This window comes from Oncorhynchus masou, chromosome 13 (genome assembly GCF_036934945.1).
Source record: "Oncorhynchus masou masou isolate Uvic2021 chromosome 13, UVic_Omas_1.1, whole genome shotgun sequence".
NCBI classification, from domain to species: Eukaryota; Metazoa; Chordata; class Actinopteri; order Salmoniformes; family Salmonidae; genus Oncorhynchus; species Oncorhynchus masou.
The window spans coordinates 28,531,894-28,559,566 of NC_088224.1; the positions used below are offsets into that span (position 1 = coordinate 28,531,894).

General features: G+C 42.7%; 1 protein-coding gene and 1 pseudogene across 1 annotated transcript in view; one reads left to right on the forward strand and one right to left on the reverse strand.

Moving 5' to 3' along the window:
• The window catches only part of LOC135552058 (receptor-type tyrosine-protein phosphatase U-like), a 245,449-nt gene that overhangs the window by 23,062 nt on the left and 194,714 nt on the right, over positions 1 to 27,673 (forward strand). The window lies entirely within an intron of this gene.
• On the reverse strand, positions 22,335 to 23,248 carry LOC135551598 (intelectin-like; annotated as a pseudogene).

Sequence of the window (27,673 nt, forward strand, 5' to 3'; positions counted from 1 at the left end):
CCTTAGCCCAGGGCTAAAGGCTTTTTAAGATTTAGAGTAAATCCTTACCTCAGCTTTCTGCCACCTAATTGACTTGATTTGTTTGTTTTTAATTGGGCTGGAGTTACATTTGGATCCTCTCCCCCTCAGGACTAGTATACAGCCAGGAACTAAAGTTACCTTACCACAGCACCTCACTAAGAAAGAATAGAATACAGCTAGGAACTAAAGTTACCTTACCACAGCACCTCACTAAAAAATATTAGAATACAGCTAGGAACTGAAGGTACCTTTCCACATCACCTCACTAAGATCGAATAGAATACAGCCAGGAACTAAAGTTACCTTACCACAGCACCTCACTAAGAAAGAGTAGGCTTCATTAAGTGACAGTTAAAAGTATAGCCATCATGTGTGTTACTGCATCCAGCTCCCATGTGGCTCCATACTGCAGACTAGATCATCCCCCTAGTAGGAGCTGTGGAGCTGCTGTATGGTCTGGTGCTGTGTACCTGTGAAGCTGACAGGGCCAGTAATGTGCTGTGAAAGTCTATGGTGCACTACCCTAATCAGAGCTGTGGAACCACAGTGCTAGCCCTGGTGCTGTAAAACAATGCCATCACATAGCATTGCTGGGCTCTCACAGTGTGGAACGACCCTGACTTAGGAGTGACCTCCAGCTCAAGTTGGGCTGGCAGCAGACACTAAGGGCTCTGGGATTGAGAGTCTGGGGTTCTGGCAAGGGTACATGGGGCAATGGGATGGGATTGTTGGGCCTCTGAGGCTGGGGCTTTCCCAGTGTGGAGGAACCCTGAGTCTGGAGTGACCTCCAGCTGGCTCTGGGGTACAGGGATAGGCTGGGGCACTGCATGGGGCTCTGGCAAGGGATCCATGATGGAGCTGCATCAGACACAGAGAAGGCTTAGGATAACTGCTGGAGTGGGGTTGAAAGGAGGATTGATGCAGGCAAGGTGGACACCAAAGAAACTTTGAAGTGTGTGTGTGTTTGAGAGAGAATGTGTGTGGATTGACCTAGCCGGGGGCATGAATAAAGTTGAGTGTGTAATTGGTCAACAGTGTTACAGAGAAAACCTCACCGAAGGTGTTAGAGTGCAGCTGTGTATGTGTGTGTGTTTATGTGCACAAAATTATTCAGGGGCTTAGCAAATATTACCCCCCCAAAAATCAATTATTTTCACATGAAAATTCAGGTTTCTGTTTTTACTCAGTATTTCAATATCGTTTTAAGTGTTAAAAAAGCATGACATTTGAAAATGCTAGTTCAATTTAATATACAGCAAAATCTGAACAATTATTTGGGAGTAAAAACAACAAGGAAAATTGTGTTTAATTTTCTTGATTTTCACAATATTTTCTATCAACTTTAGAATTTTAAGTTGTTGCAACAACTTGCTATGTGGCTCATGGGCAATTCCACATTTTTAGAATTTATGGTACTTTTACACAATTTTATATGCATGTTTGAAGAAATAAAATAATTTTTCTATATTAGTAGTATGCACACAACACTTAATGACATAGCCAGCACCCTAGAATGCTTGCAACTTTACCTCCACTTAGGCTTCTGCTAGTTGATTGAGCACTGGGCTCAACAATGCCTGTGTTTGTTGGTTAAAATGCATAATATTCAAAAACATAAAACAATGTTAAACAATAAGAAACAATCACTGAACGCAGCTAATCAAAATTATTAAAGAGATCGAACAAATAATAACCGTTTTCAAATTAATTAAGTTGAAACTAAACAAAAATGTTAATGCTGGACTTAGTATATCAATGTTAAACACCAAAGTTAAATTAAACTCAGCAAAAAAAGAAAAGTCCTCTCACTGTCAACTACGTTTATTTTCAGCAAACTTAACATGTGTAAATATTTGTATGAACATAAGATTCAACAACTGAGACATGAACTGAATAAGTTCCACAGACATGTGACTAACAGAAATGGAATAATGTGTTCCTGAACAAAGGGGGGGGGGGGGTTCAAAATCAAAGTAACAGTCAATGGTGGGGCCACCAGCTGCATTAAGTACTGCAGTGCATCTCCTCCTCATGGACTGCACCAGATTTGCCAGTTCCTGCTGTGAGATGCTACCCCACTCTTCCACCAAGGCACTTGCAAGTTCCCGGACATTTCTGGGGGGAATGGCCCTAGCCCTCACCCTCCGATCCAACAGGTCTCAGACGTGCTCAATGGGATTGAGATCCGGGCTCTTCGCTGGCCATGGCAGAACACTGACATTCCTGTCTTGCAGGAAATCACGCACGGAATGAGCAGTATGGCTGGTGGCATTGTCATGCTGGAGGGTCATGTCAGGATGAGCCTACAGGAAGGGTACCACATGAGGGAGGAGGATGTCTTCCCTGTAACGCACAGCATTGAGATTGCCTACAATGACAACAAACTCATTCCGATGATGCTGTGACACACCGCCCCAGACCATGACGGACCCTCCACTTCCAAATTGATCCCGCTCGAGTACAGGCCTCGGTGTAACGCTCATTCCTTCGACGATGAACGCGAATCCAACCATCACCCCTGGTGAGAAAATACTGTGACTCGTCAGTGAATAGCACATTTTGCCAGGCCTGTCTGGTCCAGTGACGGTGGATTTGTGCCCATAGGCGACGTTGTTGCCGGTGATGTCTGGTGAGGACCTGCCTTACAACAGGCCTACAAGCCCTCAGTCCAGCCTCTCTCAGCCTATAGCGGACAGTCTGAGCACTGATGGAGGGATTGTGCCTTCCTGGTGTAACTTGGGCAGTTGTTGTTGCCATCCTGTACTTGCCCCGCAGGTGTGATGTTCGGATATACCAATCATGTGCAGGTGTTGTTAAACGTGGTCTGCCACTGAGAGGACAATCAGCTGTCCGTCCTGTCTCCCTGTAGTGCTGTCTTATGTGTCTCACAGTACAGACATTGCAATTTATTGCCCTGGCCACATCTGCAGTACTCATGCCTCCTTGCAGCATGTCTAAGGCACCTTCACACAGACGAGCAGGGACCCCCGGCATCTTTCTTTTGGTGTCAGTAGAAAGGCCTCTTTTGTGTCCTAAGTTTTCATAACGGTGACCTTAATTGCCTACCGTCTGTAAGCTGTTAGTGTCTTAACGTTCCACAGGTGCATGTTCATTAATTGTTTATGGTTCATTGAACAAGCATGGGAAACAGTGTTTAAACCCTTTACAAGATCTGAAGTAATTTGTATTTTTACGAATTCTCTTTGAAAGGCAGAGTCCTGCAAAAGGGCTGTTTCTTTTTTGCTGAGTTTACATTATATATAAGAATACCTTATGATGACCCTCCCACTCTGTCTGCCAAATTCTTTCTCTTTGCTCTTATTTTCCTTAATAGGATGTTGGTGGGCGGAGCCAGGACGGTCGTCAGTGAAATGGGACACACCTGGACAATAACCTACATTATGATGGGTTAATGCTTATTGGAATGCGCTTTTGTTGGTATTCACGGCACATTCTTATAAGTGTATTGTATAGTGCCTTAGATATGTGTCAGTGATTTTGGTTGTCCGGTGATATCATTAAACAAGTGTGTTGCCAGGTAGAGTATGCCAGTGGGCATAATATTAGTTTTATGGATGGCCCTCCCATAAAACCGGGGACCAACAAGGACCCCGGAATACCATACCAATCACACATAAACAAAATACTGCCCTGGATCCTAGTAGAAAACCCAAGCTGCGTCCCACATGGAACCATGCATACCTTTTAAATCCATGAAGAGTTACAGGTTCACACTTCTACTTTCCCCAGCCAACCTCATCCTCCCCAGACCTCAGCAGACATTGCGCATCAGACTGACCATCTCGTCTCGCCCATCAGCAGGTAGATGAGTTGGAAGGCTATCTAAAACTTCCAGTGTCTTTTTCAATCTACCTGCAGTATACAATCGTCAGGACCAGGAACATCTTCCTCCCCATGCACGGACCTAACATGACAAGAAGAACCCAGCGAAATAACGGTATCGGCCAAAATAACAGATTTGCCATCCTCTGTAGACTCCCACTGTTCGGCCTCAGAGGAACGTGAATAATAGGGTTTTAACAGATTTACATGGCACAGTTGGTGTGCTTTTCTCCATTCTGGAGTGACAGGCCCTTTTCTGCAATTCCGAATAAAAACCCCACCTTGAGAATTTCTCAACATACCATGTTGCTCTCAATTACGAGAGGACAAAGGTTGCAGACCAGCTTACCACGATAACGAGAGGGCCAAGGTTTGAGACCAGACTGCTGAATCTTTTAACCATCCCACATGGTTAAACTCTTAGACTATCGATACCGAAAGAATAAGAACAAGTCTTTGATATTAATTACTAGTCTGCAGCTAGGAATTCGGTATCATTGAACGTGAAGTCCAACAACGGCCGAAACATCTATCCATAACGACATGAATGAATGTCACTCTGAACTATCCATTCTAACCACGACAGAGAGGGCGGACAAACACTCCAACAGAAACAAACTTTTCAACAGAGACCCCGACAACACACTGAGCGTAAATATATATATTGATTGCAATTGTTCCCGAATGAGTGAGCGTTCATGTGCAAAGGATTAGCATTTCAATTGTTATAATTATCAACTGTGTGTTGTCTTATCTCAAGCCGCAATGCCGGTTTATCCCACTAGGGAAACGCCGTTATCATTTCCTTGCAACGATCTACTGTCTGTTTATCCATTTCTGTGAATTACTTAGTTAGTAAATACATTATTTTAAGACAATTGATGTATGGATGACTCATAGTGAAGACTGGGTTCGTGCAGATAACCAACAATTTACGACGTTTGGAATGAGACTAACGTGAGGTAAAATAAAGAAGAATTCATTAATCAGAAGACTTTTGATCATATATGAAAATATCTGAAAAGTTATATTAGGAAAATTAAAACTTTTAGGAAAATTAAATATTCTTAATCTGAATATTTTCTTTGTTGCCCCGACTTCCGAGTTAATTACAGTTACATGATTAATCGGTATAATCGCATACTAATAATTACAGAGAGTCATTTGATAAAGATTAATCTTCAGTTTAATGATGCCAAAGACACGACAAGGTATTGAGGGGGCTCTGGAGACTTCCAGTCATCCTGGAGAACTGCTAGAAGTCCACGCACCCTATGCCCAAATCTCCCTAGCGGCTAACCCGTAACCAAGGTAACCCCCCTCCTAATCCTTATCCATCGCCATACAATAAGATCTCAACAAAGACTTAAGTGTTTGATGGAAATGTTCCAGCGCTCCTTGACTCTGCGCGTGATAGGCACTAGCCAAATTGTGTTTAATATGGATCTGTTGGAGATCCTGACCAAACAAATTAGAGGTGAAATTAGATCCTTGGTGACTTTGAAAGACCTTAGGGGTTCCAAACTGAGTCAAAGCTTTTAGCACAGACTTAGTCGTGATAGACCAGAGAGGATAGGCAGAAGGAAACCTAGGGGTCTGAGTGAACAGTTAACTACTACAATTATTAGAGCGAGGCAGAGGACCAACACAGTCAATAATCAGATACTAAAAAGGTTGGCTGAGTACAGGAATAGGAAACAGTGGTACCTGCTTAATAGCTTGATTAGGTTTACCAGTTAATTGACAGGTGTGACAGGTTTTGATGAACTCAGAAACATCCCATTTTAACCTCGGCCAAATTAAATGTCTCTTAATATGCGATTTTCAGGTTTTCCTCACGCCCATATGTCCAGCAACATTGTTGTGGGAAATTGTCAGCACCATCTCACAAAGCTTAACTGGTACAACAACCTGACTAATAGCCTCCCCCACAAAACAACTACTATGAGACACTCACTTTCTCATCAGGACATCCTCCTGGACAAAAGAGCCATGGGTGACATCTACCAACTGTTCCACAGGTAGAATTTGGTCATGCAACTCTTCTAATGTGGGGTCATCCCGTTGGTCCTTGATTAGACCAGAGCAGGATACAGATAACGGGATAACAGGGAAAGTAGTGACAGATTTCTTTGTGCCATTCTCGTTTGCCGGCACAGTGACCAGGTCGCCACGGCTCATAGAACACCTCTGGGAAACTCTGCCCACTCTCATCAAGAATCCCTACACGACAGGCCACACACGACAGGCCACACATGCTCACCAGCTAAGTTTTTCCCAAGGATAACGTCAATACCCTCAATAGACAACGAGGGACGCACCCCTACAACAACCTCACCTATCACCAGTCCAGAATCCATCATCAGTTTATGCAATGGAACTGAGTGTTCCAACCTATTCCCCTAACTAAAACACTATTCCCCAAATCAGTCTCAGCCGAGAAGGGTAACCCAGACTCTAACACAAATGACTCAGAGGCACCTGTGTCTCTCAGGATCTTCACTGGCACTAGGTTGTTACTTCCTAACATTGACACAAAACCCTCCGTAATGACAGGTAATAGTCTGGGTCAATATGGACTTTCACATGCCTCTGGCATGAGACAGTGTGTCAGGAGTAAACTGATATGCGACAGGCGCTGCTAACGCAGTAGGCTTAGGTTTAACATAAGTGCAGGTACTGAACTTACCCTTAGCTCTGAGAACCGGACATTAGTTTTTCCAATGACCTGAAACCTGACAGTAGTGACACTCTTGACCAAAGTCATCTTTACCAACCATAGTTGAATGAAACTCTGCCCAGGAACCAGAGTATCTTGGTGAGCGAGGCCCAAATCTCTCTCCAAATCTCTACGTGGCTATACAATCAGGGATTGTGTCCTTAAATTGCTCTAGCATAATCAGATCACACAACCCCTGGAAAGTCATAAACAAAGAGGCGGAACGTCAGTGAATAAACTGTGAAGATAACTCTCGCACAAACTCAACATGAGTCAGTTTATCAGCCCTTTTTAATGTTCTAAATTGTTGGCGGTAAGCCTCCGGAACCAATTTGTAAAATCTGTAACACAACCATTTTAACCTTATCGGCTACACTAAGAGCTGAATATGCTTCCTGCGCTTTACCAGTCAACAGACACTGCGACATTAAAGTGCGATCAGAATCAGGCCAACACCTAGCGTCAGCAACATGCTCAAACAATGAAAAGAACGTCTTAGTGTCCTTCTCATTATATTTTGTCAACAACTGTAAGTTTCCAACAATATCAAATGAGTCCGGGGCACGACCGAGAGAGGAGCGACCCTTAGGTAAATCTGGGTCACCTTCCCAGAGCAAACTCTCCCCCGAGAGCTTTTCTTCCTAACCAACTGTAGCCGCTCTTGTTGCAGCTTGATTTTAGCATGCTCCAATTCCAATTGCAATGATAAATTCCTTTTCATACTTTACACGATCATGCTCTAGCTGTAACAGAAGCAGTTCTTTCTGCTGTTCAATAAGAAGACTACTAGAGCTAGCAGATGGAGTGGCCATTGAAACGAAACAGGGAGACGGCTGGGGAGGTGGTGTGTCCTTGGCAGAAGCTGCCCTAGTGTGATCTTCAAGAATACCACTCTCCATCAGACTGGCCTTCAATGTCAATCTAACAGAATTTTTTAGACAATTATCACTAATTTGAACCTTGTAGTGTTCAGCAATCTTCAACAGCTGTTCTGTAGTAAATAATTATAAGACGCCATAGTCACAAGTAAATACAAAAAAAATATTCTCGCTCTTCCCCTCTGCTGAGCATACCAGAGCAGACAGACCACAAGAGAAACGTCAACCACACGGAGCACCACAGGAGAGAAATGAGATATATACAGTTGAAGTCAGAAGTTTACACACATTTTATTCATTTATACTCATTTTTCAACCACTCCACAAATTTCTTTAAAACACACTATAGTTTTGGCAAGTCATTTAGGACATCTACTTTTGCATGACAAGTAATTTTTCCAATTGTTTACAGACTGATTAGTTCACTTATAATTCACTGTATCACAATTCCAGTCGGTCAGAAGTTTACGTACACTAAGTTGGCAGTGCCTTTAAACAGCTTGGAAAATCCAGAAAATTATGGCATGGCTTTAGAAGCTTCTGATAGGCTAATTGACATAATTTGAGTCAATTGGAGGTACCTGTGGATATATTTCAAGACCTACCTTCAAACTCAGTGCCTCTTTGCTTGACATCATGTGAAAATCAAAAGAAATCAGCCAAGACCTCAGAAACAAAATGGTAGACCATGACCACCGTTATGTTTGGAGGAAAAAGGGGGAGGCTTGCAAGACAAAGAATAGCATCCCAACCGTGAATTACGGGGGTGGCAGCATCATGCTGGAGGGACTGGTGCACTTCACCAAATAGATGGCATCATGGGGGAGTAAAATGATGTGGATATATTGAAGCAACATCTCAAGACATCAGTCAGGAAGTTAAAACATGGTCACAAATCGGTATTCCAAGCAAACTTCCAAAGTCTTAGCAAAATGGCTTAAGAACCACAAAGTCAAGGTAATGGAGTGGCCATTACAAAGCCTTGACCTCAATCCCATAAAAAATGTGTACAAACCTGACTCAGTTACACCAGCTGTGTCAGGAGAAATGGGCCAAAATTCCCCCAACTTATTGTGGGAAGCTTGTGGAAGGCTACCCGAAAAGTTAGACCCAAGTTAAACAATTTAAAGGCAATGCTACCAAATACTAATTGAGTGTATGTAAACTTCTGTCCCACTGAGAATGTGATGAAAGAAATAAAAGCAGAAATAAATAATTCGCTCTACTATTATTCTGACATTTCACATTCTTAAAATAAGGTGGTGATCCAAACTGACCTAAGACAGGGAATTTTTACTCGTATTAAATGTAAGGAATTGTGAAAAACTGAGTTTAAATGTGTTTGGCTAAGGTGTATGTAAACTTCCGACTTCATCTGTATATGGAGCTTCCCCAAATCCTACAATAACTCAACCCTAGTCTTCTTGCGGATTTGCGGTGGGTGATTACGCACTGTAGCCCGCTGGCAAGGATAAAATCCACCCAGCACGCTGGCAGATTCTCCCCAAGCCACGGATGTGCCCGAGACAACTGCTCACCACACAAACATAACATACAAGGTAACCATACCCAACGTATTCCTAAGTGAAACATGTCGCTAAGCCTAATAGGGAATTATGAAAACACTCATGTAAATATTTACCTCATTTTTTAAAAGTAGAACGAGCACAATATTGTTACTGTGTGTGAGGGGTGTGGGTGGGTGGAATGAATTTCATGTAAAAAAACAGAGTTCTCTCCTCAGACTATTCAAGATAACAGTTAAAGGGTTTTAATTAATAGGTATGAAGACTCCCTTGAAAGTCTCACACTCTGACAGCCAGCCATAATGATGTTGAGATGTCGAATGTGCTTATGAGAAATACTTTTCTCAGCAATCGCCTTCAACCCTATGAAAAACAAAATCACTGGCATGTGAAATTCTTGTTTTGAGGAGAGGGGCAACCAGCCTTTTCAGACCTGTAAGGCAGCTGAAGTTATCCTTTGTGAAGGCAGACGGGGTAGTTTGAGTGTGTGTGAGAGGGGTGTAGGGGTAGCTGCGCATTCCCTGAGGTAGACTAGTGGGTTCATTGCTGTTGGATGGTGCAGCAGTGTTTTGTTCTGGGCTTGGTTTCAGGGTATGGGTCCATTCTAAGGCGAGACCGTCGGTTCCAGTGAGCAAGAGTAAGCAGGGAGAGGAGCTGTGGGGGGAGGGGACGCTAGGGCTGGGGCTTCACTAGAGGATTTAACTTATATTGGAATGAGGGCGCACCTCGCTCAAACAGAGACGAGTGCAGGGAAGCAAGACGGTACAATCTTTCATTATCAGAGTCTACAGGATGGAGAGAGATAGAGAGGGAGAGGGAGGGGGGAGAGAGAGGGGGTCTATTAGAAAGTAAGAAACACTTTTATGTGAGAGAGTCAAAAGGGAAATCCGGTAAAGAGAGACAGAAAGAAAGGGAAGACAAAGAGCAGTAGACTGAAAAAGAAGGAGATCCAAAAGAAAAGAGGGACTGAGAGAAAGTGAGATGGAGAGATGAGAGGGTCTGTGACAGTGTTAAGACAGAGAGGCTGTTGTTTTCTATGAACACAGGAGAGCCTCTGTCTTCAGCTGCAGTCTTCTAAGCTTCAGTCCCTTCTTTGTCGCAGAGACGCCACCAAAGGAGATAGAGACAAGGAAGAGACTGCAGCCTAGCTAAAATCCAATGAAGCCACCCCTGTGTAAGACAGAATACTTTACTTCTCTCGTTAGTGTAGGGATTTGTTATACGTCTCAAGGCAGCGGTCTGTTTCAGAAACCATTAGTAAGATAGAAGTCATTTGTCAGCATAAGATTTAGCAGGAGCCATCCGTTTTGATTTGTCACTTGTTTGGGCCCTTCATTCGGTTGGTGTGAAGTTGAGGCGACCGTTAGACTTTTTAAGAGGCTATTTGTGTGTGTGTGTGTGTGGTTGTGAATCACAGTGAGGACTTCTCTGAGCTGTCAGTAGAGAGAGTGCAGGCTGTTCTCTTTCCTGGCCATTCCTGCCTCAGTGTGCAATTGTGTGTGCGTGTGTTTGTGAGTGTATGCGTGTGTGTGTAGTTCTCTCCTGGCCCCTTGCCTGCCTCTGTCTTCTGTCTCCCTATAAGAAACAGCAAAGGAAGAGTCTGTGTGTTACCCATGGGATGAGCTACACTTCATTCTCACAGGCCAGGTGTCGAGACAAAGAGCAGCTGCAGCATCTCTGCGTCTAATCATCGTTAGGGTTGCGAGTGTGTTTCACTCTGGGATGGGTTTCGCTAAATCTCCAGCAGAGTGATGTCAACGAAGTAGCACACCTTCCAGAGAGTTTGGTTTTAATAGAAACCTGAAGGTGTGTGTGTCCATGTGTGGGTGTAGCTTGGTTGGTCCACAATCCTGTCTTATCTCCGTTTCAGGGTTAGTGATGATGAATGCGAGGATATCATGGATGGTCTTCAGACTCTGTAGTGTTTCTTTTGCCTGTCTGGAGTGGGACCTTGAACAGAACCAGTGGACAGATAGCTAGCTTATTCACCTCTGTGATTGATCTTCTCTGGGCAGGTGCTCTCACCACTGTAGCTGCATCCTAAATGGCATCCTATTCCCTATGTATAGCACTACTTTTTACAAGGGCACATATAGGGAATAGGGTGCCATTTGGGACACACCCTGTAGCTGGGGAGGAGTTGGAATGGAGCAGTGGTACATGTAACAAACCCAGACCTGTCCTCTTGATACTATTGCACTGTTTACATTTTTCCGGTCAAACTAAATCAAGCACAGTTCAAGTATAAAAGTATTTGACACACACTACCGGTCAAAAGCTTTAGAACACCTACAGTACTCATGCAAGGATTTGGCTTTATTTAACCTATTTTCTACATTGTAGAATAATAGTAAAGATGTCAAGACTATGAAATAACACATATGGAATCTGGCAGTAACCAAAACAAGTGTTTGTTTTGAGTGAAGGAAAAGCAGCCAACAAGTGCTCAGCATGTGGGAACTCCTTCAAGACTATTGGAAAAGCATTCCAGGCGAAGCTGGTTGAGAGAATGCCAAGAGTGTGCAAAGCTGTAGTCTAGACAAAGGGTGGCTATTTGAAGAAACTCATATAAAATATATTTTGATTTGTTTAACACTTTTGGTTACCACACAATTCCATATGTGTTATTTCATAGTTTAGATGTATTCACTATTATTCTACAATGTAGAAAATAGTTGAATAATTAAAAACCCTGGAATGAGAAGGTGTTCAGTATAGCTATCAATATTAACAAGATGGCGCCGGAGGGTAGCCCTGCCGTCTTATCGGCTCTTAACTAACCATTCTATTTTGTTTGTTCGTGTCACGCCCTGACAAGAGTATTCTTTGTTTTCTTTATATATTTTGGTTAGGTCAGGGTGTGACGAGGGTGGTATGTGTGTTTTTGTCTCATCTAGGGTGTTTGTACTGTCTAGGGGTTTTGTAGATTTATGGGGTTGTTTCCATCTAGGTGTTTATGTAGGTCTATGGTTGCCTAGATTGGTTCTCAATTAGAGGCAGGTGTTTATCGTTGTCTCTGATTGGGAACCATATTTAGGCAGACATTTTCTTTGGGTATTTCGTGGGTTATTGTCTATGTTATGTTGCACGTTAGCACATTGTTTATATAGCGGTCACGTTCGTCTTATTCGTTTTGTTGTTTTTGTTTAAGTGTTCTTCGTGTTCTTCATTAATAAAGAAGAATGTATTCTAACCACGCTGCGCTTTGGTCTACTCCATACAACGATCGTGACAGTTCGTAACTTTTTTGCTTTGTTCGTAACTTGTTTTGTATATAATGTTGCTGCTACCGTCTCTTATGACCGAAAAGAGCTCCTGGACATCAGAACTGGAATTACTCACATCAAATTGGACGATGAGTTCTTCTTCAATGTGTCGGACACGAGGGATACACTACGGACACCGGACCAAGCCCAGATCCCCGTGATTCGCTGGAAAAGGAAATGTAGGTTTCGCAGAAAGAGATCAGGATGCCTTATGAGGATCAGGCGACGAGTGGCTAATCTCCCCTTGCCTTCGTTCTGCTAGCTAATGTTCAATCGATGGAAAATATATGGGATGAACTGAAAGCAAGTATATCCTACCAATGGGACATTAAAAACTGTAATATCTTCTGTTTCACCGAGTCGTGGCTGAACGACGACATTAAGAACATACAGCTGGCAGATTATACACTATCGGCAGGACAGAACATCAATGTAACGAAAATTGTCTTCCTCTGACAAGGAGTATGACAGATCAGACCAATGTGCAGCATGGTAAGTGTTCGTCATTTTTAATGAAAAGACACTGAACTCAAAAATACAAAATAACAAAGTGAAAGACAGAAACTAAAAACTAAACAGTTCTGTCTGGTGAAGACACAGAGACAGAAAACAATCACCCACAACTGAAATGGGGAACACAGGCTACCTAAGTATGATTCTCAATCAGCGACAACGAACGACACCTGCCTCTGATTGAGAAGCATATCAGGCCAAACACATAAACACAACATAGAAAAAAGAACATAGACTATCCACCCCAACTCACGCCCTGACCAAACTAACACAAAGACATAATAAAGGAACTAAGGTCAGAACGTGACAAGCAGCCTCTGGTAAGACACGGGACGGGGGCCTATGCATATTTGTAAACAATAGCTGGTGCACGATATCTAAGGAAGGTTTTGCTCGCCTGAGGTAGAGTTTTCATGATAAGCTGTAGACCACACTATCTACCTAGAAAGTTCTCATCTGTATTTTTCGAAGCTGTCTACATATCACCACAAACCGAGGCTGGCACTAAAACTGCACTCAATGAGCAGTATTCCACCATAAGCAAACAGGAAAACACTCATCCAGGGGTGGCGCTCCTAGTGGCCGGGTACTTTAATGCAGGGATACTTAAATCCCTTTTACCTAATTTCTATCGGCATGTTAAATGTGCAACCAGAGGGAAACAAATTCTAGACCACCTTTACTCCACACACGCATGCAAAGTTCTCCCTCGCCCTCCATTTGGCAAATCTGACCATTACTCTATGCTCCTGATTCCTGCTTACAAGCTAAAATTAAAGCAGGAAGCATCAGTGACTCGATCTATAAAAAAGTGGTCAGATGAAGTAAATGCTAAACTACAGGAATGTTTTGCTAGCACAGACTGGAATATGTTCCGGGATTCTTCCGATGGCATTGAGGTGTACACCACATCAGTCACTGGCTTTATCAATAAGTGCACTGAGGACGTCGTCCCCACCATGACTGTACGTACATACCCCAACCAGAAGCCATGGATTACAGGCAACATTCGCACTGAGCTAAAGGGTAGAGCTGCCGCCTTCAAGGAGCGGGACTCTAACCCGGACGCTTATAAGAAATACCGCTGCGTACTCAGATGAACCATCAAACAGGCAAAGCACCAATACAGGACTAAGATTGCATCGTACTACACCGGCTCTGACGCTTGTCGGATGTGGCAGGGCTTGCAATCTATTACAGACTGCAAAGGGAAGCACAGCTGAGAGCTGCCCAGTGACACAAGCCTACCAGACGAGCTAAATAACTTCTATGCTGTTCTAGACGACTGTATGATCACGCTCTCTGCTGCCGATGTGAGTAAGACCTTTAAACAGGTCAACATTAACAAGGCCGCAGGGTCAGACGGATTACTAGGACGTGTACTCCGAGCACGTTTTCTGACATTTTCAACCTCTCCCTGTCTGAGTCTGTAATACCAACATGTTTCAAGCAGACCTCCATCGTCCTTGTGCCCAAGAGCACTAAGGTAACCTGCCTAAATGACTACCGACCCATAGCACTCACGTCCTTTAGCCATGAAATGCTTTGAAAGACTGTTCATGGCTCACATCAACACCATTATCCTGTTAGAAGTTCACCTTGGGGTCACCTTGGGGACCGTACCAAATTATTGATGTATTAGAATAATTGATTATGCTTATGTTCTATTAACAGGGCCCTACATTTATAGGTTCCTAGACTACAGATTAACAATATATATACATTATGAGGTTTTAATATTGTTCCACAGTTTTCTAGTTCTCTCTCTCTCTCTTTCTCTCTGTTATAAAGAGACCCCTCTGAGAAATGTGTGACAGACAGAACTCTGCAGGGGAGTGTAGGAGATAAGACTACTCAGACATTCCACTATAAATCAACTTGGACATTTACTGCTAAGCTTCTAGATAACACACTAAAAGCCTTGTTTATATAGCTTGGTAGGCATGGTTTTGTTCTCAGGAGTAAAAGGTAATGACGTAGGCAGTGACATCACTAATGGCTGGACTTCGGTTTAATAAAAGCAACTTGGGACCTTTTCTTTTTTACAGAACTTACTCGGAAACATGCGTGCTATGTTCCTGATTGTCAACTTCTGTCCACCATTGCATTAATAAAGGTTTTTGAATTATTTAATTAAAGATATTGTCATAATGATAATTTCACCAATGATTGACAAGGAACAAGGGAAAGAACCCTAACTATCCCAGAAACCCTAGACCCACTCCAATTTGCATACCGTACCAACAGATGATGCAATCTCTATTGCACTCCACACTGCCCTTTCAAATCTGGACAAAAAGAACACCTATGTGAGAATGCTATTCATTGACTACAGCTCAGCGTTCAACACCATAGTGCCCTCAAAGCTCATTACTAAGCTGAGGACTATGTGGCTATGCAAAATCACTGGATGTTTTTGGAACTAGTGAACGTAATGCGCCAATGTAAACTGAGATTTTTTTATTTAAATATGAACTTTATCAAACAAAACATACATGTATTGTGTAACATGAAGTCCTATGAGTGTCATCTGATGAAGATCATCAAAGGTTAGTGATTAATTTTATCTCTATTTGTGGTTTTTGTGACTGGAAAAATTGCTGCTTTTCTGTGGCTTGATGGTGAGCTAACATAATTGTTTGTGGTGCTTCTCCATAAAGCCTATTTGAATCGGACACGGTGGAGGGATTAACAACAAGATTACCTTTTAAAACGGTATAAGATACATGTATGTTTGAGGAATTTTAATTATTAGATTTCTGTTGTTTTGAATTTGGCGCCCTGCACTTTCACTGGCTGTTGTCATATCATCCCCGGGATTGCAGCCCTAAGACGTTTTACGGACTTGTAATAAGCATTTCACTGTAAGGTCTACACCTGTGGTATTCGTCGCATGTGTCAAATAATATTTGATTTGTTTTTAAACAATTTGACCTGTAGTGTATATGCTGCTGGAGCTAGGAGCACAAGCATTTTCTCTGCACCCATAATAACATCTGTTAAACATGTGTATGCGACCACTGAAAATGTATTTGATTTGATTTAGGCAGCTTCAGCCCGTGTGGTGGCTGTTCATTCCCATAGATACTGGAGCATCAAACTGGTTGTTCCACCTAGTCCTACATTCTGTTTCACCTGATGTGATGTGTGGCTTTGTTCTCCCCTGAGTAAAGGAAGAGGAGGGTTATTTGGCTTTGAGTTCCCCCCCCCCCCCTCATGACACTTCTCTGTTCTCATCTGGTCACGTGGCGTCCTCTAGGCTCTCCTCTCTCTGATCTCTCTAGCTGGTAAATTCTCCCTAAGACTACCTCAGAGGCCTCCTTTCTCTGTGGGCTAAGTTATGTCCCACAGGAGCTTCTGCGTGTATGTTGGGATGCCTTCTCTTCTGTGTGTATTTATAGAGGCAGGATCCTTCCAATTCTTGTCCACACCAAACTGTATTCTCTCTGTCTCCCCAGCGTGTCTGAATTATCTCCTTCATAATCAGTCAGAAAGACAACATGGCTGTCAATACATTTCCCTCACCTCATTTCCATTAACGCTTATAAGGGTCTCGGTAGATATCGGCTCTCTTGCAGTCGTGTGCATCTGTGTGTGTGTGACCAGATTTTTCAGGATCAGTAGCTCATTAGTGTTGTGTTTGTCCTCATCGATCCAGGCCACTGCTGCTGGAGCCACACTGCTACTGGCCTCTGAGTCCCTCTGGACTACTACTGCTGACCACTGCTCCTGCCCTTTGAGTCTTTAGTCTCTTCTCGACCACACAGGCGAGGGGTATGGAGTGATGGAGGGATAGAGGAAATGAAGGGAATGAGGGAAGGATGCATGGAAGGGAAGAGGGATAGAGGGGAAGGAGGGAATTAGGGAAGGATGGAGGGAAGAAGGCAATGAGAGACAGATTAAACAATTCTTGGGCTAATTTCAGAGTTTAGCTTGCCTGAGAGAACTCAAGACTAGGACCAAGCTATAGAGGATCAGGCTGGCTGGAAGTAAGTTTTGCATGTCTCCACCATGTCATGATCAACTCTCTGAGTCATACTAGTATCAATGTAAAGTCCTCACCCTGAAGAGGTGTGCGTTTGGACTGTCGTCAGTATTGAAATCATGCCTGTCATTTTAATGTGGTTACGAGGATGTCCACCGGCCCTGATCATTCCACACGCGTGACTGGCATTCATGTGCTTGGCAGCTAAACAGGAGGGGAGATGCAGGTGTGTGTGAGTGTGTGTGTGTGTGTGTGTGTGTGTGTGTGTGTGTGTGTGTGTGTGTGTGTGTGTGTGTGTGTGTGTGTGTGTGTGTGTGTGTGTGTGTGTAAGAGTAACGTTCCCTCCGTGCTCAATCAGGGCTGGATGATCTAGGATTACTGGTGCTGCCTCCTTTCATCCTCTCGTGGGAGCTGGTGTGTTTGTCTGAAAGACACAATGCTAATCACAGCTATAGATAGGACCAACTATAGATGACTAGGCATAGGCATGAGGCTGTACGGAGGGAGGGAGGGAGGGTGGGAGGGACGGAGGGAGGGAGGGAGGGATCCAAGCCCTCTGTCCTGTCTAACACACTATGCTAATCAGAGCTGTAGATGGGACCCATTGAGGACTGAATTTAAGCCTGTAGATCCTAGAGGAGATGGGATGCATAACCATGCTTAATAACCTCTTAGATGTTATGGCAACATTTTGATTTCTGACTAAATAGACATACCCAAAAGTAACTGTTATTCATGTGTAATTACATGATTCGGACATGCCAAAACGTGATATATTTGGAAAGGAGACATCTGGGAGATTATGAAGAAATTATCAGAAGATTCTGTTAGGACGAATTGTGCCACAGGCCACTATTTTCCTTTTCAAGAGTTCTATGAAAAGCATGGGACTGGTATACAAATTGTCCACAAAGAGCTTGTACCCAGTGGCAAGTAAGGGGAAGTCCATCGGCTGAATGACAGAGTCATAACTAAGGACCTTACCAGTGGGTTTGATCGCCTTGCCTTCATAGATGAAAAAGTTCCACATGTTGGCAGAGGCTGAAATGGCTAGCACAAAGAGCTTGTAGCCCTATTTCATTGGCTTATATTTCATACATTGCTTCAAGCCAATTCGAGCCTTTGAGACAAACATGCGCTCTTTTTTTGTGGGTCAAATCAAATCAAAGTTTATTTGTCACCTGTGCCGAATACAACATGTGTAGTAGACCGTACAGTAAAATGCTTACTTACAAGCTCTTAACCAACAGTGCAGTTGAAGTAAAAAAAATAGGTATTAGGTAAACAATAGATAATAAAGAAAGATAAAAATAACATTAGCGAGGCTATATACAGGTGGTACCAGTACAGAGTCAGTGCACCAGTTAGTCGGGCTGTTTGAGGTAATATGTACATGTAGGATTAGTTCAAGTGACTGTGCATAGATCATAAACAGAGAGTAGCAGCAGTGTAAAAGAGGGGCGGCGGAACACAATGCATAGTCTGGGTAGCCATTTGATTAGCTGTTCAGGCTTGGGGGTAAAGGCTGTTGAGAAGCCTTTTGGTCCTAGACTTGGTGCTCCGGTACTGCTTCCCATGCGGTAGCAGAGAGAACAGTCTATGACTGGGGTGGCTGGAGTCTTTGACAATTTTTAGGGCCTTCCTCTGACACTGACTGGTATAGGAGGTCCTGGGTGGCAAGCAGCTTAGCCCCAGTGATGTACTGGGCCGTACGCACTACCCTCTGTAGTGCCTTGCGGTCGGAGGCTGAACAGTTGCCGTACCAGGCAGGATGCACTCGATGTTGCAGCTGTAGAACCTTTGGAGGATCTGAGGACCCATGCCAAAACCTTTTAGTTTCCTGAGGGAGAATAGGCTTTGTCGTGCCCACTTCACAACTGTCTTGGTGTGTTTGGACCATGTTAGTTTGTTGGTGATGTGGACACCAAGAAACTTAAAGCTCTCAACCTGCTCCACTACAGCCCCATTGATGAGAATGGGGGCATGCTCGGTCCTCCTTTTCCTGTAGTCCCCAATCATCTCTTTTGTCTTGATTACGTCTGCCATTTCTTCTGGCGCCATCTACGTTGTCACTCATGAAGAGTACAGTTGATGGTCAAGAATCGTTTTTCACTCATGATGGCGGTGGGGAACTCAAACCGATAGAGTGGGGACTTGCTCCAGTTGTCAATTAGTCTTGATACCTTTACCAGTCCCATGTAAACCACCAAGGAAATGTAGCTGAGCATGTCACCCATGGTTTCCAGGTTTCTGAGACATCATCCCTCCCCCTGCTGCTTCTTGTCCCCATACTTGTTGGTATTACGAATTAGTATCCACAGTACAGAGGTTGTAAAGTAGAGCTGAAACAGCTGTAAGGTGGTGTATGTTTTATCACTAACCAACTGTGGGCCTTCAGGTCATTTGCGTTTAAACCTAAATGGTTCTCCTCATCATCTTCAAGGACCTTATGCAACCTGTCCACAGTTCCATCTCCCTCTGTTGTGCTGCTTCCACTGCCTCTTCCACTGCCTCTTCCTCTGCCTCTTCTCTATTGAGGCCCAAATCTCCTCCCCGGCCCCTGCACCTCCAGATGAACTTGCAGAGAGAAGAGTGGTCCCAGGGCCTGCGGTGGGGGTGGTTGAAGAGGAGTGAAGTTTTTGTTGAGTGGTGGATGTAGAACCATCAGACGGGTAATTGACATAGCATTGAGGGGGGTGAAGACCTTGACCGGTGGGGGGGAGGGGGGGCCTCCAAAACATCATCCTCCAAATCATCTGCATCCTCCACTTTGTGTTGAATAAAATAAAGGGATGCATTACAGTTGACTACATTTACAAAACAGCATTACTGTGCAGTAAAAACACCAAGCCTAAACTTGATCTGTACAGTGACTCACATACCATTCTCGTACCAGACAGAATTGAATAAAAGAACATCTCATAGGATCCCCAAATATGAAGACTTTACATTTAAGAGATTTTAAACAGAGAATGATCATGAGATCTCGGTTCTGTATGTCCAGCAAATATATTTGATATTATCTGCAGAGCTTTGGTACCAGCTGAGAGCTGTACTACAAATATATAAATAAGTATTTTGTTGAAAAATGACTAGTCCATAAAAAAATAAAGTTTTTCCTTTTATTCAGAGAAAAACAAAATGCAACACACAGCAGTCATTATTCCATTTAAACATGTTTTCTGTTCCAAATAGAGTAATTGTCTTTGTGTGCAGCGTGCTATGGAACGGTGACAATAGGGGATTAGAGTTTCTAATTATCTTCCCAAATCCACTTTAGCCAGGCTAGTGAGTCTGCCCTGCTGCTGAGCTGGAGTTTATAGCTAGTGAGTCTGGTAAGTCTGGCTTGGGGCTCAGCTAGGTTTTTAATCTCTCTCATGCCACTGAGCTGCTTCTGGATGGGAAGGCGCAAAGAGAAAAAGAGAGAAAGGAGGAGAGAGAACGAGAGAATAAGCGAGAAAGAGGAATAGAGAGAACAGGAACATGATCCTGCCTGCTTTCTCCTTTGCAGGACTGACAGGTGGAAACCTGATGTACCAGGGTCATAATGTCTCTCCCCTGACACCCATGCTATAGGATCTGTTGACCTATAGGTTAAGCTATAGGTTGAGGACAGAGACTGAAGAAACACTTTCCTGCCAGCCAGGTAGAATACATCATATCGTCCAGGTTTACGTATTGAGAATAGAAATTTAATAATTCATATTATGTTATGCCCCTCGGCACCAATGATATGTGACCTCTGACCCTCTGTGGGTTCTGTGCATCTCTCAGACCTGCTCCCCCAAAGCAATAGGGGTGGGTTCTGTTAGAATGACCTTCAGGTCCCTGCTGTATGCCTCTATGACTATGCTGATGGCAGGGTTGCAGTTGTGTGAGAAATGTTGTGGAAAAAGGCTGTATCAGTACAATTTGTTGAACTGATTGAACAGAGAGCCTGATTTCCTTGGCTAGCACACTCACGGCTCTGTCCGGCTGACGTGACCGCAAAGACACAGTCACCGCCAGATGTTGCTGAAGTCACCTTGTTCACCTCCTTGCCCATCAATATGCCGCCTGGCAAGAAATTATTCACATTCTATTCAGGACAGACGGGGAGGCGGGAGGGGACAGACGCACGGACAACTTCGTCACGCTGTCAAAGTGTTAGTCAGTCTTGAGGATGAATCATCTCTTCATGGCTTCTCCCCCTCCTCCCCCATTCTTCTCCCCCCCAGCCCTTCTTCTCTCCCTCCTCCCCCATTCTTCTCCCCCTCCTCAGCCCTTCTTCTCAACCCTCCTCACCCCTTCTTCTCCCCCTCCTCACACCCTTCTTCTCCCCCTCCTCACTACTTCTTCTCTCCCTCTTCTCACCCTTCTTCTCCCCCTCCTCACCCCTTCTTCTCCCCTCTCCTCACTCCTTCTTCTCAACCCTTCTTCCACCTCCTGACCACTGAGAGTAGTGGCCAGATGGAATGTTTAGCTACTAGCTAATTAGCCCCCAAGCTGTGACTGTGACAATACAGAGGCGGATGCAAGATGCAAGCAACGATGGTTTAATGAATACAGTTTACAGCAGCAACAGGACAGACAGACTGTACTCAGACGGAATCCGACCCAGGGACTCGGGCGCATCTTCCGATGATAGCGTGCTGAGAAATCCAGGGGAGTGTGTCCGGATGGGTAGGAAGGAGCACAGCAGATAATCCACACAAGGGCGGCGAGAGAAGAGCACGGACACACGACACAACCTCAGGGAAGAAACAACGATCTGACAACAAGAAACACTGGTTACAGAACATATAAAGGGAAGATAAGTGGTTCCAGCTGGCGCAGACAATCAGGCCGAGATTGGGAACCAGAGAGAGAGAGAGAGAGAGAGAGAGAGAGAGAGAGAGAGAGAGAGAGAGAGAGAGAGAGAGAGAGAGAGGAAGGCAGTGGATTCATGAACCGTGACAGTGACACTCTCTCACTGTTTCAGGTCGGTCAGGTTGTGTTTTTCCTCCTTTTCCACAGACCTCACTCTCAGTTAGCTTCAGATTGGGCCAAGGTGCATAACTTCGTGTCCTATATAGAGTTTGTATCCATGACCATGACATACCTCTGCTAATCATATTGCGAGATTGAGCTGTGTGTGTGTACGGCTGTGTGTGACTGTGATCCTAACACAAGGTGAAGTGTGTTAGCCAGAACACCCTAGTTATGTGTCCTTTACTCTGATGGTGGTGGTAGCATCTCTGGCTCTCAACCTCCAGGAAAGCCTCAACCAGGGAAACAGATCCAGAAATAATGATGCTGTATAGCCATGGACTTTCTGAGGCCAGGCTGGCTGCTTTTCCACTCTTTCATTATGTCACCTGCCGCCTCTCAGCCATGTCTGTGTGACCCAGAGGAGCACTATTAGTTGGATACGATCATGTCCCGTGTCTTTCTTCAAGTGACAAACATGTTTTAATACGACAGCCAACAGCATATAATATATATCTATATTTCAAATCATCACATGGCTAGTAATGTCAATACACTGAGGCATCATTACAGCACAGAATCTCTATCTCTCTCTCCCTCTCTCGCTCTCTCCACATTTGGAAGAGTAAGTTCATCTTAACCCCCACACTGAAGAGGGTTACCCTCACGGAAAAACCCACCTCCACCAATACAGTATGCATCAACCTCACCGCCTTTGGTTTTGACCCCAGAGCAGATGGCTGTGGACACCCGTTCATGGTTTATGGCTCTGAAACCGACGAAGCCTCTCTCAGTCTCCCCTCTAGTCTCCCCTCTAGTATTAGGGCCGTAGAACATTTTGGTGGACTCTTTGTCCCCGAGGTCATAAACTATGGGAATGGAGGGTCCATTGTCGGACAGGTGTTTTCCAACGTTGTACTCGACCGGGTAGCGGTGGAAGAGGTAGTACAGGTTTCCTCCGTACAGATGGAGGAAGCGCCTGTCAGTGTGGTAGCGCATGATGGCGGCCAGGTTCCAGTGGTAAAAGGGCGTTTTGTTGGGAACGTGCCACACCGACATGTCTTCTGCATCTATGTCATAGTAGCCAGGATTCTTGAAGTCATCATCCGTGGCTGCCTCCACTGTTCCGAAAGTCTTCCTGTTGGCCCAGTTGCCTTCCCCTTTTGGCCAGTTGGCATTGTTTCCCTGCTGGCTGGTCCAACGATCTCCAACTGGTCCAACGATCGCTACTTCGCGTAGATGTTGTCCTCGTGCACGCTTGCCACCAGAGTCCAGCTGCCGCCCGCTGTGGTCATGTCACAGAAGGTCTGTTACTCCACCCCAGTAGCTGTGGTCAGGGAGTACAGACCATCCTCAGATGGACCATATACGTCTCTAACTTCCTTGCAGCTTCTAGCAATGCACTGAGCCCTATTTCTTACCTCATCAACTTTGGCAACTTTTGGAGCGCTTGTCGGTCCAATCTTCTTTACAGAATCAAATGGTGATGTGTTTGACGTCTGAAACGCCATCAGTAGCGGGATCGTCAGCAGAAAAGCCTGGTACATCATGTCTGTTGTAGTAAGGCTTCAGTGAGGGTCTGAACCTGATAGGACAGCCCATATTAAACTAGCATGTAGGCAGGAGTAGGCCTGGGATATACAGCCTGTTTATGGTTTCAGAATTATCTTAGCGACAGAACTCAGGCCATCTTGCTAGATGGGATTAAACAGAATTTCTTGATATTTAAAAAGGTGTTCCTCAGGGTTTTATTTTGGGTCCATTATTGTTCACTTTGTATATTAATGACACTGTTATTTATTGTAGCATTCATCCCTATGCAGATGCCACAGTTTTGTATTCCTGTGCCACCTCAGTGTAGCAGACCATTTGTGAACTTCAGCATGACTTTGATTCAATTCAGAAATAACTTAGAGATCTTAAATTAGTGTTAAATACAAATAAAACCAAGCTCATGCTGTTCTCTAGGTCACAAAATGTTGACCCTGAGGACCTGCATATTTGGCTGTAAATGAAGTCCAAATTGAGCTTGTTTCTCAATATAAGTACCTGGGTGTCTGGATTGATGACAAGTTATCCTTCGTAACGCATATAGAAAATCTGACTAAGAAGCTAAGATCCAATATTTTTTTTTATATTGAAATAAATCATGCCTTAGTATTAAAATAGGAGAAAGATTGCTCAAGCAACGCTTCTCCCTGTACTGGATTTTGGTGATATTGTTTACATGCGTACGGCAACCTCTGTTTTAAAACCCTTGGACACAGTCTAACATTCAGCAATACGTTTTATCACAGGGGACACTTTTAGGACTCGTCATTATAGTCTGTATAGAAATGTGGGATGGACCTCTCTGTCTGCGAGAAGAGAGCTGCATTCTCTTTTATTTTTTTTACAAAGCAATCTTACAGAAACTGCCTCTATATGTAACATCATTAATTAAGATCAGAATAATATTGGGCGGCAGGGTAGCCTAGTGGTTAGAGTGTTGGTCTAGTATCCAAAAGGTTGCAAGTTCAAAATCCCAAGTTGACAAGGTAAAAATCTGTCATTCTGCCCCTGAACAGGCAGTTAATCCACTGTTCCTAGCCCGTCATTGAAAATAAGAATTTGTTCTTAGCTGACTTGCCTAGTTAAATAAAGGAAAAATAATAAGTTACACTAAAGATCCCTTCAGTCTTCACAGATTTAAGAACATACGCTTTTTTTTCTTTTTTTTCTAATTTGTTGAACAATCTGCAGAGTTCACTGCAGTTAGATGTACAGGTGTCACTCAGGCAGTTTACATTATTGATTGAGGACCTCTATGTAGTTGAATGTGGTTGCTTTTATACACGTGTATGTTTTAAAATTCTGTTTTTATCGTAATGTGTACAGGGATCTCTTGTAAAAGAGATGTTTAATCTCAATGTGACACCCTGTTTAAAGAAAGGTTAAATAAAAATAAATACAAATTTGTTTAATCTTCCTACATGGGTATGTCATCTAAATAAATATTTTGGTGAGAATTTATTTGAAGCTATAGATGTTTGCAGATGTTTTACGATGCACGTATTATTAGCTAATGTTCCTAAGCACCTTTTTGTACAAGCATTTCGCTACACCCGCAATAACATCTGCTAAATATGTGTATGCACCAATACTATTTTATTTTATTATATTTTGTAGTTAATAAAAGTGTATGAAAGTAGCTAATAAGGTCTTTATTGTGTCTTATTAGCCATACATTATGCCTTTATTAAAGGTGCAAAATGCAAAAATCGTTCCTCCATTTCCTGGTTGCTAAAATTCTAATGTTTTGCCTGTTTTCAGTTAATGTGACAAAACAAGCAGTCATTGTGTAGAGAATCATTGTACCATCTAAACCACTGTGAAATATATTTTCCATAACCAAAAATATTGTATTTTCAGTTGTTTCAAGCTGGTGTACAAAATCGGAAGTAAAAGGAAAACTTTATAACGGGAAGCATAGAAATAGCACACAGAACAGACCGCTTCTTAGAGTTGCTTTCAGTGAAAATCATTATAATTAATGTTTTACTGGCCAATCTTTAATATATTCTTTGTTAGTCATAATAGAGACATATTAGTATTTATTAAAGGGCAAGTTACACAAGAAACAGGCTCTTAGTAAGCTGTCTCAATGTGGGACTAATAAGGACATCGTATTTGAAAATGTGTTCGCTATTCTAAAGTGTAACAATATTTTTACTACAGACATTTTGTCCAGAAATGACCTCATTGGACAGAAAGGGGCACACCTCCCACACCCATTTGCAAAAGCATGTCATGTTTTGCCTGAAACTAAAGATTAGTGCAGTTTAATGAAATAATGTCTACTAGAAGAATCTCAAATATAAAATATATTTTGATTTATTTAATACTTTTTGGGTTACTACATGATTCCATATGTGTTATTTCACAGTTTTGATATATTCACTATTAATCTAAACGTAGACAATAGTTTAAAAAATAAAGAAAAACCCTTGAATGAGAAGGTGTTCTAAAACTTTTGACATGCAGTGTACGTGACCATGAAGGACTTATTGGGAATCATATTTTGTCAGGTAATTTGAGAAAAGTTTACTTAAGGTGTTGTGTTGATTTTTATTTATTTATTTTACTTTATTTTACTAGGCAAGTCAGTTAAGAACAAATTCTTATTGTCAATGACGGCCTAGGAACAGTGGGTTAACTGCCTGTTCAGGGGCAGAACGACAGGTTTTGTACCTTGTCAGCTCAGGGATTTGAACTTGCAACCTTTCGGTTACTAGTCCAATGCTCTAACCACTAGGCTACACTGCCTATACAGTGCCAGCTTTTCTCAACCCCTGTACAAACATATAACATATATAACACATATGCAAACTCTCCCTCGCTGAACCATAGACTAAACACATACATAGACTAATTCGAATGTAATCTCTCCCTCACTGAACCATAGACTTAACAAATACATGGACTAATCCAATGTAAACTCTCCTTACCTGAACCATAGGTTAAACAAATACAAATGACTTAAGGCTTAATGTATGGCTAATAAAACATAATAGATGGCGTATTAGCTACTTGTATACACACATATTAACTACAAGAGAGTGACTAATATCTGCACCTTACAGTCTTAACAAGATTCGGTGACAATTTATTTTATGGTTCACATATTAGCCACTAATTTGTAGTTTATAAGTGTTTATACAAGTAGTTGAAAAGGTCTTTATTATATGTTATTAGCCAGATATTAGGCCTTGATTAAGTGTTTTCTTTTTCAAACATTGTAAATAATTTGTTTCTGGCCAATCCTTAATAACCTAATTTTTAGTCATTATAATGACATTTTAGTATTTAATAAAGAGCAAGTTACACAATAAACAGACTCTTAATAGCTGTCTCAATATGGGACTAATAAGGATATAGTACCTGAAAATGTGTTCCCTATTTTATAGTGTAGCCATATTTTTTACACAGAAATATTGTCCAGAAATGACATCATTGGACAGAAAGGGGAACACTTCGCCACACCTATGAGTAAAAGCATGTACTGTTTGCCTGAAACAAAAGATTTGTGTGGTTTAATGAAATAAGACATTGATTCATATTATATCATATTCACCATACAAGCCAACATTCAAGTAAAAATGTTATGTAAAGAATGAGCAACTAAACGTACTTAGTGTATCTTTAAATCACAATGACCACTTTAAGGACACACGTGACCATAAAGAACTTATTGTGATTCATATTTTGCCATATTAATGTTGTCACATTGATGTTCCCAGGAAATGATAGAAAGATTTACTTAAGGTGTCGTGTTGATACGGTGTCAGCTTTTCTCAATCCCTGTACAAACATATAACATATATAACACATATGAAAACTCTCCCTCGCTGAACCATAGACTAAACACATACATAGACTAATCCAATGCAAACTCTCCCTCGCTGAACCATAGACTAAACACATACATAGACTAATCCAATGCAAACTCTTCCTCGCTGAACCATAGACTAAACACATACATAGACTAATCCAATGTAAACTCTCCCTCGCTGAACCATAGACTAAACACATACATAGACTAATCCAATGTAAACTCTCCCTCGCTGAACCATAGACTAAACACATACATAGACTAATCCAATGTAAACTCTCTCTCACTGAACCATAGACTAAACACATACATAGACTAATCCAATGTAAACTCTCTCTCACTGAACCATAGACTAAACACATACATAGACTAATCCAATGTAAACTCTCCCTCGCTGAACCATAGACTAAACACATACATAGACTAATCCAATGTAAACTCTCTCTCACTGAACCATAGACTAAACACATACATAGACTAATCCAATGTAAACTCTCCCTCACTGAACCATAGACTAAACACATACATAGACTAATCCAATGTAAACTCTCTCTCACTGAACCATAGACTAAACACATACATAGACTAATCCAATGTAAACTCT